Here is an 18884-nt window from a genome sequence, read left to right as displayed (position 1 = left end):
GTTAAAGAGCCATACAAACCACCTTAATCTAGCCCTCTAAGAGATTATTTAGTGAAAATATCTCTGAAATAACATGATCATTCTCAGTGTAATTCATACAAGTTTCCACCAATGTATTTCAAGGATAGCAGCTTCAATATTTTTAATCAAATTTAATCCCTGTTAGCTATATTAATAAATAGTATATTAATCTCAATAGTGCTTGGAAAGTCTTTCCATTCACTGTGCTTATTCAGTATAATACATGAAATTTGGGGCTCTGGTATTCAGTCAACAATGATACTTGCTTATATCCAATCTACCTCAATAAAAATTTAGTGGATCTCTTCCCTTACTATCAAATATAAATATAAAAATGTCACTGTGCTACTACACCGAAGTAACTAATGCCTGTCTATATCACAGAACCATCACCTCCTCAGAGACTTGTGCGGAAACAAGGAAAACTATCTTCTACTCAAATCCAAATTATTTTCAATCCCTAGGGCAATCATCATGCTTGATTACACAAGGTATGCTACTTAATTGTCTAGAAGACATTCTTTCTCCTTGTCCAATGTATTTTTTCCCTTAAAGGGGGCTAGGAGCATAGCTCAGACATTGAGTCTCATTTATATGAAATTTTGAGCTTCCTTTTAAAAATACTTTGTTAGAATATATCAATTATACTGACTTATGGGCTTAGTTATTGTCATAGGTGTGTGTGTGTGTGTGTGTGTGTGTGGTTTTCTTTCTTGTTACCCACTCTTGTCCCCTTCCAGTCCCACTGATTTCCTTCCTCTTTCCAACAGTCCCACACCTACTTTCACACCTTACTTGTGACCCAATGAACAAGTAGGAGAGTTTGTTGAGAGGAGTAAGTCACCTTACCTGTGTCAACATCCCTAATGAAAATGTCTCTTCCTACCTCATCAACCATTGATTACATACATACATACACACCTACAAACATACATTCACACATACACACACGCACACATGTATGTGTGTGTGTGTGTGTGTGTATATATATATATATATATATCCTCTCAGACAGGATGTCCATAGGGCCAACTTTGTATAGGTTTTGTGCAGATAATCTCAACTGCTGTGAGTTCGAAAATACAATGGGCATATTATATCCAGATGTCAGAGTTCCACACCACTCTTCTTTCTTCCAATGTCTCTTAAGTTTTTTCAGCTTCTACTTCTGCAAAACTGTTCCATAGGTCTCAAAGAGGGTATATAGAAGTCCCACTTGTGGCTAAGTATTCCATAATTCCTTATTCTCAGCATATGAGTCTCTGCAGTTATTGCTAACCTAATCACTGCAAGAAGATTCTCTTGACTAAAGCTGATGGAAACACTAATATAAGGGCATAAATGCATAGAAAGCAATTATACAGGTACATAATACCCATTTAGCAAAACAAAAGCTTCATGCCCAACACAGGCTTCCCACTATTCCATTGGTGAGCGCATCTTTCTTGGTTAGTCGATAGTGTTATATGCAGAGTGCATATCTGAGGAAGGTTGTTGGTGGAGTTCTTCCTGAGTGGCCTGAATAACACCTTCTAGCACCATGATAGCTAACCAGCAGAGGACCTTTGCCATGCAGTTTCACCTCGATTTCTCTGTATCATGAAATAACAGCAGGTGGTGTCTTCAGCAATGGAGTCTTATCATTTAGGTCTTGGGGTCTTATCATTTAATTCTAGAGCCAACCAACAGCAGTGTAAAATGTTTTGGAAGCCTCCCTAATAAAACCTATATATGAAATTTATTCAATACTCTTTCAGTAAACATAAAATAGATATTATATAATTTTATTTTAATAATTTTCGAGTTTAGTTATCTCAAGCAGCTCTAGCAAAACTACTATTACATGTTGAATGGCCCTTAATAAATTTCCTTATAAAATCAGAAACAGGTTTTCCTGATTTTATATGTAAGATTGAAAGTACTTGGCTCGAGTGAGAAGGAAACATGGAACATGCAACAAAATCTGCTTAGGAGTTTATTGGGGGGGGTGCGTGCATACAGGCCTGGGGATGCATGTACAGAGAGAGAGAGAGAGAGAGAGAGAGAGAGAGAGAGAGAGGGTGTGTCCAGCTTTTAAAAGTTGCCTAGCACATGCTGCACGGGAGGTTGGCATGACTATGTCACATTCTGATGACACAGATAATGGGCAACTCAAGCATGCGCACAAGGGTTTAGCTGAGTCATACATGGATGTAACCATGCACAAGCACATGTGGGTCATATGGGCCCTTTAACATTCAGGCATCTCTGCTCCCAAGACCCATCTGCACGTGCTTGCCTTTAGAACCTGGAAGTGCAGCCTTATCTGTGGCTGAATAATTACAAAGATGTTGTGGTTACTAACACATAAAATAATAGTTCAGATTTTTATATAAAATTTGTTATATATATTATACATGTATATTTTTACAGTTGTAATAATCTCTGAGTGAGACATTCACACACACAAACATGTGCACATGCGCGCACACACACACACACACACACACACACACAATGCTGAAATTAGAATGTCCCCATGGATATATATATATATATATATGTGTGTGTGTGTGTGTGTGTGTGTGTGTGTGTATGTGTGTGTGTGTGTACATTTTCTATAATAAGTAATGTAGAAAAGAGGCCATCACTTGAGAGGGAGATGGGGAGAACTTGAGAGAAATTAAAGAAAGCAAGCACAGGACGGGGTTGGAAAAAGAAAGGGAAGGAGAAAAATTACATAATTGTATTATGTAATTTATTTATTTATTTAGTATACATTTAAAGGACTTTCCCCCTCCAAGTGGTGTAGACTCTCACAGTCCACTTATGATTAATCTGGGGAAAGAATTTGAGACAGAAGTCTGCATATTGGTTTCTCCCCAAGGCTTTTTCTGGCCCAGGAAGCACCCATATTTTCTGAACTAGATTTGCCTTTGGATATTCAGCTATCGCTTGAGTTGCTACCTCAAAACCAGAGTGAGTTCCCCCCCACAAAAAAAGAAATGATTACCAAGGAGAAATCAAAACAGTCCATAGGAAAACTAGTGCCCAGTCAGAACTTGGGAAAATCCTGGAGAAACTCTGAGGGATCCCACTCTTTAGGTTCTAAAGCACAAAAGATGACAGACAAACAGCAAGGTACTAAAAAGATAATCTCTCATCATCCAGTATAATGACAAATCCCCTGAGGCCTTGTAAGTGGCCTTCTTCCAGACTTGAAAATGTTGGGAAACTAAAGGAAGGAACAATTACTGGAACTGAGAGATTTCCAAAAAACTGGAGGAAGAACAGGAAACAAAGCCACGTCCTTGACAAGGTTTATCAGCAATTTGCTTTGGGCTAGGTCCCTGCTGGATCCACTCAGTTTTGCCCTAGTCTGTGTCCTTCACCTCCTCTCCCTTTCCCAAGGGCATTGAGACAAATCTTGCTTTCTTTGAGATCTCCCAGGCTACCAACTCTGGAATGTGCACATTACTGAGATTTTAGTTTTTGTTTCTCATATATTAAAGGCAGTGATTTCAAATAATCCCTTTAAAAAATAAAAAAAAAAAACTCCAACAAACTTCAAAGCACTTCTTGAAAGGAGGGTTGGGCCTTTCAGGTTAGAATCAATATCTTAAGTGTTAGAAAACAAAGCTGTGGTGTACAACCTTTTCTTCCAGAACTTTGACCACATCTCCCATTTTTTTCTTATAAAACTATCTTGTCCTATTTCAGAAAGAAAATATAGGATGGTTAATGGACAACCCTTCTACAGTTTCTAGCTCTCTAACGTTATAGCCTTTCCTATACTTGTACCAGTGCAGACTCCCAAGTTTTGTTTGTGTTTATATTTCTGTTCTTGAGACAAGATCTTGCTACGGGGCCAGATTAGCCTTGAATTCAAGATCCTCCTACCTCAATCTCCCAAGTGCTGGATTTATAAGTGGGCTCCCTCAGATACTATGGGATTTCTGTCTTTTGTAATCTATAAAAAATGGGATCTAAATGTGCTTCTTTTCCTTTTTGTGCATTTTCATTGACATTCACTTCTTAATCAACTTCAATTCATCCAATAATCGTACTATTCCTCTCAAGTCATTGTCATCTACATCACTTGGACTTAAACACTACCTTCTCATTTATGTCACTTATCTCTAAGTTTTAGATTTTCCAACAACAAAATTAAAACATTAATTTATGTCATACAGAGTCATTTTGGAGCTTTAAAGGTTTATCAATAAAATTATTTAAAACCAAACTTCTTGAATGTTGTCTATTGCTAGCAGCAGCAGCACTAGTAATGTTAAGTAACTCCAATATGAAATCATTAGTCCTCAGCACTTTTCAGTCTATTAATCACACAAAATTTTAGTTATTATATTTACTTATTTTTGAAAATAGAGAATGGTTTTTTATTGTTGGATAATTTCCTTCATAGCCTTAGTGGTATTTGTTTGATCTTTCATGTGTTTTATTTGTTTGAGGTTCACAGGAGGTGGTTAGATTACTATAAGCAGTCTGGATCTTGCTTTAATACATTTTGGAGTAGATTTATCATTGAATCTTATTGAAAACTGGATGCTGAACAGTGCCAAGATACTAGGATACGTTGCTTAAAGCTGTTGTACTTTGTATTTACAATTCACTCTAGTAAACTCAGACTTTAGAGTTTAACCGTTTTGCACAAAAGATTTGTGAGCCTTGCATTACACATTGCAAGTTCCTTAAGGGTAGAAACCATGAAACATCTACTGGATAGTTTTGTGTTATCTTGCCACAGTCTGGAGTCATTTGGAAAGAAGGAACCACAATTAAGAAAATGGTTCTAACAGATTTGGATGTGGGGAAGCCTGTGGCACATTTTCTTGATTGAAGATTAATGTGGGAGGGTCTAGCTAATTGTGAAAAGATCCATCACTGAGCAAGTGGTCCTGGCACTATAGGAGAGTAGACTGAGCAAGCCATGAGTAGTAAGCTGGTAAGCAGCATTCTGCTGTGGTCTCTGCCTGAATTCCTGACTTCAAGTTTCTGCTTTGAGTACCTACTCTCATCTTGTGGGAAGTGTTTTCTTGGACTATACATAGACACTGTGGTCCAGAGGTGGCCAAGGTTTTAGCTTGTGCTGACAGCCAAACTTGGTAATGTTTAATAGTTTCTTAGGTGTTACTTATTTGGCTGGAATTAAGAAGTCACAGAGAGCAGCTGAGGCTGGGAACTCTACAAGGCTATAAGAGACCATTGGCTAAAGTAAAGCCCCAGTAGCAGTGAAAACCCCAGGACTGAAGGGGTCTTAGAGAGATCTTAGACTTGGCACCATGTGCCATGGTTATGATCCTTGAAGAGAACTAGGAGAGGCTATTTGTGAAGGTCCATACTAGCTGCAGTGAAGATCCTGGAGTTTTGGAGAAGCCAGTAAGTACTATGGGATGAACACCGGGGAAGGGGAGGGGGCGGTTGTGTGGTAGAGCCAGTCTCATTTTGGACTTAGTTTCATATAATCCATTAACTTTGAGAATTTTGTGGCATATTTAGAAGGTGGATATATAGTTTTATGTTTAGGAATTAATGGATGGCAAGAAACTGGAGACAGTGAGTAAAAGGAATCTATGAAGTACGTGAACTGCACAACAGAAAAAAAGAAAACAGGTTGTTAATGAATGCTTATTATCATCAATTTAAAAAGTAAACATCTCTAGTAGGTGATTAAAATCACCTGAATGTTAATAGTTGAAAATAGTAAAGAGAAGAGATTTTTAAATTACTCTCATAAAAATGGAAGTTCATTATAAATGAATCTCAGGATAAATGAAGTGGCATCATTTTTACAGGAAGGATGTTTCTGTATTATGACAAAACAACTGAAGATGAAAGGGATACATTTGAGGTATAGGCTAGAGCATTTGATATTTTCAATCTGAAACTTTCTTCTCTATATTAAAAAAGAAAAAGGTATCACCTATAACCATTCATATACAAATGACATAAAAACAAAAGAGAAATTGGGGGAAGATATAATAGTGGGAAGGACAAAAGCGAAGAAGGGAAAGCATATGGAGAATAAAGATGGTCAAAGTACACAATAGATTTCAGAGAAAATGTCTTTATGAAACCAGAACTGGAATTGTACAGATAGCTCAGATAGTAAAGTGCTCTCTATGTAAACATGAGGATCAGAATTTGCATCCTTTGTAATCACATAAATGTCAGGCAAGAATGGTGGCTTACCTGTTAATACCAGTGCTCAACATGCAGAGAGAGGGGATTACCTGAGTAAGCTAGCTAGCTAGAATAGTTGAAATTCAGAGTTTTGAGTTCAAGCAACAGAGACTATGATTTGGTAAATAAAGTGCAATGGAGGAAGAAGTATGACATCAATCTCTGGTTTCCATACACATGTGCACACTTGTACACAGACACCCACAAATAACCAAACAGGCATACACACATACATGCCATTCATAAACATATAAAATGAATAGGAAATTCAGTGTTGTATGCAATGAATATATGCCCAAATAAATAGAAGGTAGGTAGATAGAGAGATGGCTAGATAGAAGATGGGTTGGTACAGTGACTTGGAATAGGGCTCATATTAGACAAAAAGGTTGTAGTAGCTGATAGAAGGATAGTTAAAGAAGATTGACCATAGGAATAAGATAGCTTGCCAGGAAGAACTAAAGATTCAATATATTTCATAATCACAAACATAAGAATGTCAAAAAATTATCAGCTTTCTATTAAGCTACAGTTTTTTTAGAAGTGGCTTTTAGATTGATCTCAGAAGTTACAAGGTGAATTAATGCAATTTGATTACATTTTTGATTGATGTACTTTTAAGTAAGGCAATATAAGTTGTTTGGGGTTATTGACAAAGCAGTTGTTGAAATTATTATCTATGTAAGGAGCTTGCTGAAAAGAGAATGAAGAAAAAATACTGCTTTATTGCTGGCATGTACAGGGCAAACTTTTGAATATCCTAAAGACATGAAATAACAGTCATGATAGGAATGACGAAGTAAGAGGCCCTGGTAATAAAATGAAGCACTGGAATTATACACTCTGCAGGTGGAACTGTAATAGAAAGAGAATGACAAGGCCGAGATTGTTGCTTTAGGAAAAGCCAATAGTGCAGAACTAGAGAAGAACATCATTGAAACTTAAGGGCAGATAGACATACATGGAGGAATTTATATCTTCCTAGAAGGTTGGAGGGACTTGTATTGTAAAGGAAAACTGTAGATCAGTTGTCAAAATCAATACATGAATGAGCAAAGTAGATGACAGCAATGCAGAGACAGAAAGAATTTTGGAGCTCTAAGATAGAATTTTCAAGATAGCAAAAACATGTAATGACAGAATAGAGGAATAATATTCTTGAAGAGGCCATGGAGAGCAATAGTGACACTATCAGTGCTCTGAGTCTACTGCGTGAACAGTTATATAGAAAAAGTAATTGGCAATCAGGAGGCAGTGTAATCTGTTTGTGCCTCTCTCCATGCTATTATTTCCTTGGAAAAGAAAATACTCACAGTGAAACTAAAAGTTGTTTCTTTACTATCTAACTTTAAGAAAAGCTTAAAGGTTTGTAACTGAATACAAAAGATAAGAACCATTATTTGACTCATGTCCTTTAATTCTTCCATAAACTCTCCCTAGGAACATTCGCTACTCCCTTTACTCTACCGCTTCATCTGAAAAGATGGTCAAATAAAGTAGTGTCCTTCTTAACGCAAGTTTGTATTAAGAAAAAAGGAAGTGGAAGAGATGCTCCAAAAAATGCTGAAGCTAGGTCTTATTTTTTAAAAAAGGAAAATCAGAGTAGCATTTTCCCCTCTCAGGAAAACCCCAAATCCACAAATGCACAGCATCTTTTCATATTTCTTTCCTTAATATTTTCTTGAAAATACATTTGTAACAACCTGTCTAATCACCATCCTTTTGAAAACCACAACCTTCTCTCTTCTGGTCAATAGAAGCAAACAACTTACTGTGTTCCCTGTTTCTATTCCATTTAACATACTATCAACTTTGCATTTTATAGCCTGAGTGATTTCTCTGCACCAAAAGATAGCCTATGTTGTTCTCTTCACAAAGAGTCAAGATTTCCCCATTGTCAGTTCCATACGTACACAACATAGCTGTTTACCTTATGACTCAAATAGAAGTAACTATTTTCCCTGACATGTCAATACTAAATTCTAAATTAGAAGCTCTCATCTCCTGTTCACTTAATTCCTTCTGCCACAGCATTTATCAAACTATTTTCCCTTCAGACATAAATGGAGTTGGTTTCCCTTTCCACTGTTGTGACTATAAAAGCAATGAAAATGAATGGGCAAGTATTTCTGTGGAAATATAGAGTCATTTGGGTAAGTGCCCAAGAGAGGTACATCTGGATCTTGAGGTAGATCTTTTCCCAACTTCCTGAGGAACTGCCACACTGATTCCATAGTGGCTGTACAAGTTCACATTCCCACCAGCAATAAATAAGTATCCCCCTTTTCCCACATCTTCACCATCATGGGATACAATTTCCTTCATTGATCTTGGCCATTCTTACTTGAGTAAGTTGAAATCTCAAGTAATTTCAATTTGCGTTGAATTAGCCTGATGTTTAAGGATGTTGAATAAAATATATAAAATAGAGTATATCCTATAATGGGGGTAACAACACCACACCATAGTCTAATTATGTGCAAAAGTATGTGAGTACTATTATTAATAAAATACCAATGAGTTTTAAGCATCTGTACATACAGGAGCTATGTATAAATCAAATATTTTCCTCAAACATCAAATGTTAAAATTGTAACTTCATGTAGAGATCACGATCATTGATTGTAGAAGGCCACTGATAAAGTATTAACAAGTCACAAATTGGGAACTTGCTTGTGGTGGCTAAAACTACATTCCCCAAGAAACGTGAATCTCTTAATGTTCAGTGTCTATCTGTGACTATATCCTTATTTAGAAATTAAGACCTTTGAATTTAGCTTCAAGTTAAATCAAACATAATTTGAAGTACGCACATAATAGATTGTAATCCTATATGACTGACATTTGTTGTGAAAGGAAGGACTGGGGGAGGGAGGGAGGGAGGGAGGGAGGAAGGAAAGGAAGGAAGGAAGGAAGGAAGGAAGGAAGGAAGGAAGGAAGGAAGGAAGAAAGAAAGAAAGAAAGAAAGAAAGAAAGAAAGAAAGAAAGAAAGAAAGAAAGAAAGAAAGACGACAGACACAGGGAGAATGATGTCAATAACAGAAACTTGGAGAACTGAACCTGAATGTCATGGGGACTTGGTAATACTGTAGAGCCAGATGCTAAGAGAAAAGTATGGAACAGATTCTATCCTATATATTGTGGGAAGAATATTTCCCTAATTACGACTTCATCCAGAATTTTTGTTTTTCTACAACTTAAGACAATGAAATTTTGGTGCTTTAGGCTGCACAGTATAAGGTATATTCTACCAATAGCCACTGCAAATATGCTTTTTGTAGAAACCAGATATTGATGTTGAGGCTGCAAACAGGCCAAGAAAGGCAACTGTGTGGCTATAACATTGTTATTACATTTTGCTTATTTGCTTTAATTATTTTACTCATCAAACACCTTCTTGATATGACATAGCATGTTTCCTTCAACTATACTATGTACTGAATGCATCGTAACTGCTATCATCTCTGTTCTTACTTTCTTTCACTCCCTAGCCTTGCCTCCTCCATGGTCATACTCTATCTACCTCTCTCCTGAGAAAGTAGACATCATTATATAATTTATAAATTAATCTTTAAGGATATAAATAAAAATAATTGTAAAGCAGTAATTATTTTTATGAGCTCTCTTACAATTTGCTTTTTAGATCAGATTGTCTTTATATAAACATTGAAGATCATTTACTCATAAATTCTTCCTTTCCAAACTGTGCTCCATATGTATTCTCATCTAAATCCTAAATGAATATTTGAGCTCATTTTCTTGTACTAGCCAAAAATCAAAGCAGAACTCAATATTGAAGATAGATAACAAAGAACCATGAAGTATGGCATTTTAGTGGCATAAAATAATTATAATTATTCCCCTCAGCAATTCTGTTCCAATTAGGTACACAACAGATGCCCTCACTTTATTGTTTAGTTTAGTCAAGTGTAGTTTAGAGCTTCTTAAATATTAATGAAATTCTTGATTTAAATTTTATACTTTCAACTGTATCATATTGTCATTAAACTTTGGAGTCTGGAAAGATCTTATAAGTCAGTGATCTCAATTGTTCCTGGGAGTGCTGAGATTTGCACAAGTTCACAGAATTCACTGATTAAGAAATGAGCTTGGCTCCCAGATTTTCTAGGTCCCAGTCTAGTATTCTTCTAGCTAAGTAATTTTCAGACTACAGTATCCTTCAGAAAATGATACTGTTGTTTCTTTTTCAGGCAAGTGTGCTGTACTTTGGTATTTTATTTCTTTAAATCCAGAGTGAACAAAATTTCCCTACGAAGTCATCCATTTAAGTTTCATCTTATTCCAACTAGAACTGCAAAATTCTACCCTTCTAAAAATAAAATAGAAGCTCACATGGGGGGTCACTAATTAGTAATATTATAGCAAAATTTAATAACTAGTGTGGCTTAGTTGTACTAATTGTACTACAGGTGTGTAACAGGTTAGCGGCAGGGAAAATTGACATCTGTAAAGAATTTACTATTATTGCAATTTTCTGTGCCTTGTATTTATTACAAATTAAAAGTTTAAATTTGAATAAGTAGGAATTTGAAGTGCTTTAATAGTTTTCAACCTAACCTGCAACATTTCACTTTTGATATTCTCTTAAGTTAATAGGGGATGAAATGCTTCAGGCAAGAATATTTCAGACATACATTCTTGCCAAAGAATTTCATGTTCAACTTCACTCCACCGCTACTAAGATGATATGTCAGCTTCCAGTATTTGGGGGAGGCTCTTGAAGAGCAATTAAAAAACTCAATTGGGTAAATAGTTCAGAGCATTTAATGCTTTATATACCTTTCTAGTTGTTCAGGGGAAAAGTTTCAAACTCAGTCTGTAGGTAATTGATCTGTCAATAACCAAGGAAGCTCTGAAAAGGAGCAAACAATGAAACTTCAGCTTGTAATTCTTTCTACAGTTACATTCTCAGAACTAGTTGCTGCTAAAACTGAAACTTTATGATTGCATACCAGGAGTGAACTTTGTTAGAATAAACATGTTTTTCATTTCCATGAGTTATCAAATTTTTATAAATTTAGTACTCCTTCCCCAGAGATTTATGTTCACCCAAAGCTTTCAAATTATAAATAATCTAATGGAGACAGAATGTATCCTTAACGTATTTCACTCATTAGGAAAAACCTACAATAGTCCTGTACACACTGTTGGTACCAGACAAAAGTGTAAATCTCTACAACATGATAAGAATCTGCATAAATATACTGGTGCATGTTTCTCAGTGTCAAGTTGGTCTGCTTCAATGTTCAAAAATTTTGACCAATTTTCAGTGCAAATATGCCTATGGTTTCTGGTAGTTATATTCCAGGTAATATGGTTTGGTTATGATTTATTATATTTACATATATTCTGAAAATTTGAGATGTAAGTTTTCTCAGTGACCTCAGATATCTGATTAATTCTCGAAAAGTGGTAAATTTTCAGTTAATTTGGGTATATCTGTTATAACATGAATGACTTCCAGATCAGAAACTAAAGTACTGCTCTAAATTTTGAAGCTATTTATCACCTCTTTATTATGTGTTATGTTTATATTCTGATTAGCCATATTAGGCATAAATGTAACTAAGGTAAGTATATGTTCAGTTTTATTCACTATTTTATTCCTAACACCAAGAACAGAGTCTGGTGCATATTAGGCCTTCAAAAGTTCTTTTAAGTTGATTTGAGTGGATAAGATGCAATATAGTGTACATTTATTTATTGCCATAAACAAAAATTTAAGGACCTTTGTCTCCTTATATTCGCTTTTTATTCAATAGAAAGAAATTGCCTGTATCTAATACATTCTTATAGAGATGAAGATAAACAATGATTTTATGGAACTAAGTGAATGGTGTATGAATCCATATAGGCTACATGTGGATACATAACATGCACAGAAATATTCAAAACTCAGACATCAATAACAAAAAGGCAGCATCACCATACATTGGATATTAAATACCTCATGCATAATTCTTGGATCAAATAAGTCATCATGAAAACAGAACTTTTTCAAGATTTATGGCATTCACTAAGCATGATGCTTTAAGGGAAATGTATTATATTAGAAAAGAAGAAAAATCCAAAAATTAGTAACCTAAACCTTTACTATAAGGACCTAAGTAGACAATAATCTAAACTTTCATCTGACAAAAGAAAATTATGTTCAAAATTAAAAGGAAAATTGAAAATATGAAATAAAACTTCATAAATTTATAAAATACACACTTATCATATCCATCCAGTACTACATTTCACAAATCCTCCTAGCACCTCTGACCTTGCCTCCCTCTATACTTCATGTCCTTTGGAAAACTTTGTTATAAATAATTCTGTGAGTCAAATTAGTGTAGAAGACCATATTAGCATAGTTGTGTGCTTATACACACAAAATATTCACAAACTTATCTAGAATATTAGATCAGAGTTAAGAAATATATACACATTTGTACAACTAACATTTTCCCGAGACAAAATTCACATAAAGATACTGCAATAAAGGAGAAACATAGACCAATACTTCTCATGTACAAAGGTGTAAACATTCACAACAAAGTATTGTTTAATTAAACCTTATTATGTAGAAAAATGGCATATCATGAGAAATTAGGAATTTTATTAGATTATGTTATTTATTAGATTTTTATTAGGTATGTTAGACTGATTCAGCATGCAGAAAACAGTTTACATAATCTGCAAATCAATTGACTAAAGAAAATAGCAGTATCATTATTCAGGTGCAATGTAAATATTCTTGATGAAATTGAACACACATATAGGCACAGAGTAGCTCTATATAAAATCACCAAGATGTGAACTGGCAAATGTGCCTCAACAGGAAAGTAGAAAAACTCTATTATATTCTTGAAATTCAATATCAGTTAGAAATAAAGAACTATCAAGCCACAAAAAAGCATGTGTATCACCTTCCTGGACCTGGAGTGAGGGGGGAGGAACTTGGACTTCCCACAGGGCAGGAGACCCTGACTTCCCTTGGGGACAAAGAGGGAGGAGGAGAGGGAGGGGGGGTGGGAGGGCGTTGGGAGGAGGGGCGTAAATGGAAACTTTTTATAATTTAATAAAATTTACTAAAAAAAAAAAGCATGTGTAAATCTCAGTTTTATATTGTTAACTTAAAGATGTTGTCTGGAAAAATAACATGGTGTACATGATTTTAATGGGTTGATATTCTTTAACAGGGAATATTACAAGATGATTTGTCAGGTATCAGAGCTAGGAAAGGAAAAATTAAACAGGTCAATCACAAGGAAATCTTACAGAAGAAAAGTAGATCCCTGACTCATGGAAGTTATATAATAATAAGTGAATGGTGTTTCAAGTTGCTGTGTTTAATATAGAAATAAGAGAGATAGCTATGCAGTTCCTAGTGAGGGAGAAAAGAATAGAAGTACAGCAGAGTAGCATGATCTGCCTTTGGTTTTAATTAGGTCATTTTGACTGTTGCGTTGAGAATTTACTGTCAGAGCAAAAAAGCCAGTCATAATGCTGTGGCAATAATTCATTTGAGAGATGGTATTGTTCAGGGTCAAAATGGTGGCTCTGAAGTTAATGAAAAGAGGTCAGATTTAGGACTTATTTTGAAGGCAAAGGCAAAAGGATTTCTTAATCGAATAAAACCAAAGTATGAGAGAAATGCAGCAGTTGAAGGCGACTCCCACAATTTTACAATGAGTAAACCAAATATAATTGGCATTTAATTAGATAGACAATCAGGTAAACCCTGAGTTGTAATTGCCCCATCCCCACTCATCTCCTTTTCCTCTTATGAGTTGTGATCTACTTTCTAAGAAATTTGAAACTGAAAGTGCCTTAGGAAAAGATAACCAGAGTAATAAAATTAGTAGTTGATAACAGTTATTGAGTACCTTCTACATACCAGGAAATATTCTAAGCATTTCATGTATCGTGTCCAATTCTTATAACAACATTATGTGTGCATTAATATCATTACTCTTATATTTTACAAATGGAGATATTAGGATGAGAGAGCTTATACTTGCCTAACGATCCACGGTGGATATATTATGAAGCAAAATGTTTATGTATGATCTCTAGAATATGATCAACTTCTGGCAGCTCATTTCTACTTTGAACTTACTACAGCTTTTGAGCCATTTCCTTGTAATAGTGCACTAAGTGCTTTTGTATATGTTGGTTTATCTTATATTGAAAATGATTCAGTAGAGCAGATTCTTTCCCCAAATGTAGTCATAAATGGTAAGATCATGAAGTATCCTGTCAACAGTCACCCATCCCTGGGTAATTGTGCCATAGCTCCCAGGGAGAGCATAAGAGTGGGTGGTGCTAATTCCCTTTCCATACTCTGCTAATGATTAGAAACTTGCATTTTCACAGAAAACTTTAAGCTCTTTAACAGTAACAAAATAGTGTAGACATTTCATTAATTAAACCATCTGTTCTTTCTGAGGAATGTAAACTAAGTTGTCATTTAAGATTCTGGAATAATAATGAGAGATACCAACTTCTGAATGTTTTCTATATGCAAAACACTCTGATAGCATTGTAATTTATATGTATTAACAATACAATCTTCCCAACACTCGTGAGTAAATGTTTGTATTTTTCTATTTTATAGATGACAAAACTGAGACATGTAATATTGACAAAATCATTAAATAACTGGCACATGATATAATTAGTTTGATCCCAAAATTGTTTTCTTAAAAACTATAATAGGGGTGAGGAGAGACTACAACACACTAAGCAGTCTGGAAAATAGCTTCCTGTCACATAAACAAATATGAAATGATTCCTGTGTATTTGCAAAAAATAAAAAAGCATGCTTTCTGCCTTTTACACAACCAAGATAGTCCAAAGAAGTACGTTAACTGCTTACATCCTATGTATTTTGCATATCCCGTAAAACTACACAGTTCACGTACTTACCATATTTACACCCTGAAGCTATAAGTGTTATCTATCTATCTACTACCCTTCTTTAGAGCTCCATGACATAAAACAATGTGATCATATAAAGTTATGACCCTACAGAGAATAAGGAAAGGAACTTCCTGGAAGGAAAGACAAACAGGTTAATTGGCTTATATGTCCAAGTGCATCCATTTATTTGATTAGGCTAATAATGATAATAATCTTATGATTGTAAAATTGTCAAGATATTATACCATGGTGACAATGACATGGGCCCTACAGTCTTATTTTAAGTCTTAGTTTTAATTTCTTTGGGAATAGTAACTGTCCATTTTATCTCCAATATTTACCAAAGTGCCTGGCACATGTTAGATTTCAGTAAATGTTTAGAAGTGAAAGGAAAAAAAAATTAAATTGGTAAAAGGCAAATTTACCCCCTGCATCACCCATAAGCTTAAATATAACCCTTAGATGGTTACTTCAATTCATGGGGCCACAATTCCATTATCTAAAGAATGCAGTCATTGGTTAACGCCTAGAGATGATAAGGACCTCTGAGATAAGTACGGTAATTACCTGACATACAAGAAAGAATGGTAAATTTCAGAAAGATTTGGAAAAGTTTTATAACATTAACACTCACATTAATATTTGAGGGAAGTGTGCTCAAACCTAGGACTGCTTGCCTATGAAAACAGTTAAATAGACTCACTCACAGAAAGTTTCCACAGCTTCAGTTAACACAGATAATTGTGATCGTGTTCTTTATTATCAGAAACACACTGACGATACAATTAAAAACACCTAAAATGATACTTTTCTTCCGAGCAATGGTGGTAGAAAAGTCCCTTAGTGCAATCCTATGACATTACAGAGAACATCCTTTATATAAAATTCCTTCCCTTGCCTATTACTTATCTATGGCCCATAAATGGGGTTTGATCACTTTAAATCCTCTTCTCTGCTTGGCTTTGACTGCAAAAAGTGGTCAGGTTAATTGGAACAATTAAGGTGTTCCTGGGGGATAATTACCCCTTTTATTTTCTATGTGTGAAGAGGAAGGAGGATGACTGGTCCTGAAAATGGGATCCCTGTGGCACACTGGAGAAGAGAATTAAAAACAGTGAGATATGGAGCCCAGAATGCACTTCCCCCATGTACTTAATATAACTACACAATAAAAGCATATGCAGTCTCCTAAAGCCTACCACCAAGCACATGCACGCGCGTGCACACGCGCGCGCGCGCACACACACACACACACACACACACACACACACACACACACCTTGGAATATGCAGAAAGAACTGATACACCACCTGCACTAAGGGAATGCCATGTCTGAGCTAAGAAAGATACAGTGGGAGAAGCTTCTGTATTTGCCAATTAACCTTGCCCTCCTTTCCTGACTGACCCACATCACATCATGAATATAGTCAGGTCTTTCCACTGACTTTTGAAAAACAAAGACCACTGATGAGATCCCTTGTTGGTTTTTAACTGTAGCCCTGGATACTAAAGAAATCTACTTTTAAGGTACTGCCCAACTATAAAGCTTACCACACCTCCAAAATCAACCCTTAGGCCTTAAAAGTGCTATTCTGCCTCAATCCCCACAACTAAAGAATTAAGGTCAAATCTCCAGGGAAACTTAAAGCCCATTCAAAAAAAAAAAGAGACAGAGAAAGTAGCATTGTACTTTTAATTTGTTCTAAATTGTTCTGTCCAGCACATTGCATTAGGGGTCTGAAAGTGGAAAAATCTGTACCCTCCAATTTATATAACAAGGATATTATGTCTGTATATGCTTAAGTTGAATGACTTGAGTACAATGTGATTTGAAAATTATTTAAGTATCATAGTGAATGGAGTCATTTATACAGTGGATGCATTTCTCACATCCAGTCTATAATTAATGGTGCAAAAACCATGAATGGACTGGTATCCTCTTTAATTACATCTTACTGGGTTATCAAGAAGGAAAGAAACAGAAAACTCCAACAGAATCATGAATAAATGGTTTACTGGCTTCTAATGTGATAAGCGGCAATGGCCTGCCCACTGACTTCTCTAATTACAATATAATGTTTGAATGTGGACTGTCAGATCATAAAGATATTTTGAAATAATTTCATCTTCAAGGATGCTTAAGTATATAATTTAGGGAATTAGAAGTGAAGAAGGTGAAAATGTAGAAGTAGTTTTGAAAGTACAGTAAGCATCACCACTAATATCTGACCTTCAGAAAGTTAATTCATTTTATGAAATTGAGTTATCTCTTCTGTGAATTAAAGTGATACAAAGTCCTTTGTAAGGCTATTGTGAAAACCAAATATGATGATTAACATAAAGTGCCTAATACATGGGAAGTCCAAGGTCCTCCCCCCTCCATCCAGCTTGCTTTATGTTTATTTCTCAATACAGCTATGTTTATAAATGACATTAAATGTTGACTTCTAAATCTAAATTATCATTGATTTTTTTAAATGAAAGAATTAGAGAGATAATTTTGTTAAGAGCTCTTATTGTTCTTTGATAGGCCTGGAAATTTCTTACTCACACTCATATCAGGTGGCTCACAACTCCCTGTAACTCTAGTTCTAGGGAATCTGACACCAACTTCTGACTTCTGCAGGCACCTGCACACATATAGTGCACATAAAATCATCTAGGATCACACACATACAGAGATAGATGATAGATATAGATAGATAGATAGATAGGTAGATAGATAGATAGATAGATAGATAGATAGATAGATAGATAAACAGAAAGCAAAATGTAGAGTATATCATCTTTAACCTATGCTTTTTGTACCTTGTTAGAAGGCTAAATTAAGATGAAAATTATAAAATTAAATTTTGGCATATTCATTATTTAAAGTATAATTTAAATAAATTAATAAAATCATTTATCATACTTTGACAGAAAGTTTTCATCTATGGCTCAAGGTGACCAATCTTGTGCTGAACTTAGTGATGTGCCAAATTACAGATTGCTGAGAAGGAGCATCCTGGATATTGTGTAAATTAAATTCTTTCAGAAAGAAATAATATGGACTAAGCTTGTGGTACACTGATAAGGAAATATTCATCTCCAGCCACAGTTCTTGACAGTCAACCAACAGGATACAGTTCATTTACCTCATTCTACCTTTGAAAGCATTTGTAAAGCCACTTGCAACAGGACACATTCTGATTCCTGCTGGAATCTATGTTCCTCACATTGTTATTCAAAAATGACAAGTTAGAACCCTTTTGTTCCACAGATAGACTGAGCCTGTTTAGGATAACAGTAAAAATCTCAGTTATGACAACAAGTGTTTTAATGTACTTTCAAAGAATGCAAAATTAATGATTGCTCTTGAACAGAGGCCTGCAATGGCAAGAATCTGATTTGAGTGATTATAGAAGCCACATTTAAATTACTTTCTCCAATGTATGCTTTGCAATGTCATACTGATCTAGTGATTTAAGTATCTTGATGTGCATGCTTTGCAGTAGAGAGGGGTGGGGAGTAATTTCTATATTGTGCATTGAAATTTGAAAGGGATTCACTTTATTCTAACTTTTGCTTTAGAGAAACATTGGAATCAATTTTCCAACTTTCAGTAAAACTGGGTACCTATCTTTTCACCGAGCATTGGACAAACTTGATGCACATCAAAGCACCTCTTTAAGAAGATGATATTATAAAATTCGTTGTATACACAAGTAAGTGAAGAATCACTATGATGAAACAATATGTTTATAATCACACCCAA

The sequence above is a fragment of the Myodes glareolus genome, chromosome X (genome assembly GCF_982192425.1).
Source record: "Myodes glareolus chromosome X, mMyoGla1.1, whole genome shotgun sequence".
Taxonomy (NCBI): domain Eukaryota; kingdom Metazoa; phylum Chordata; class Mammalia; order Rodentia; family Cricetidae; genus Myodes; species Myodes glareolus.
This window is presented reverse-complemented; position numbering follows the sequence as displayed.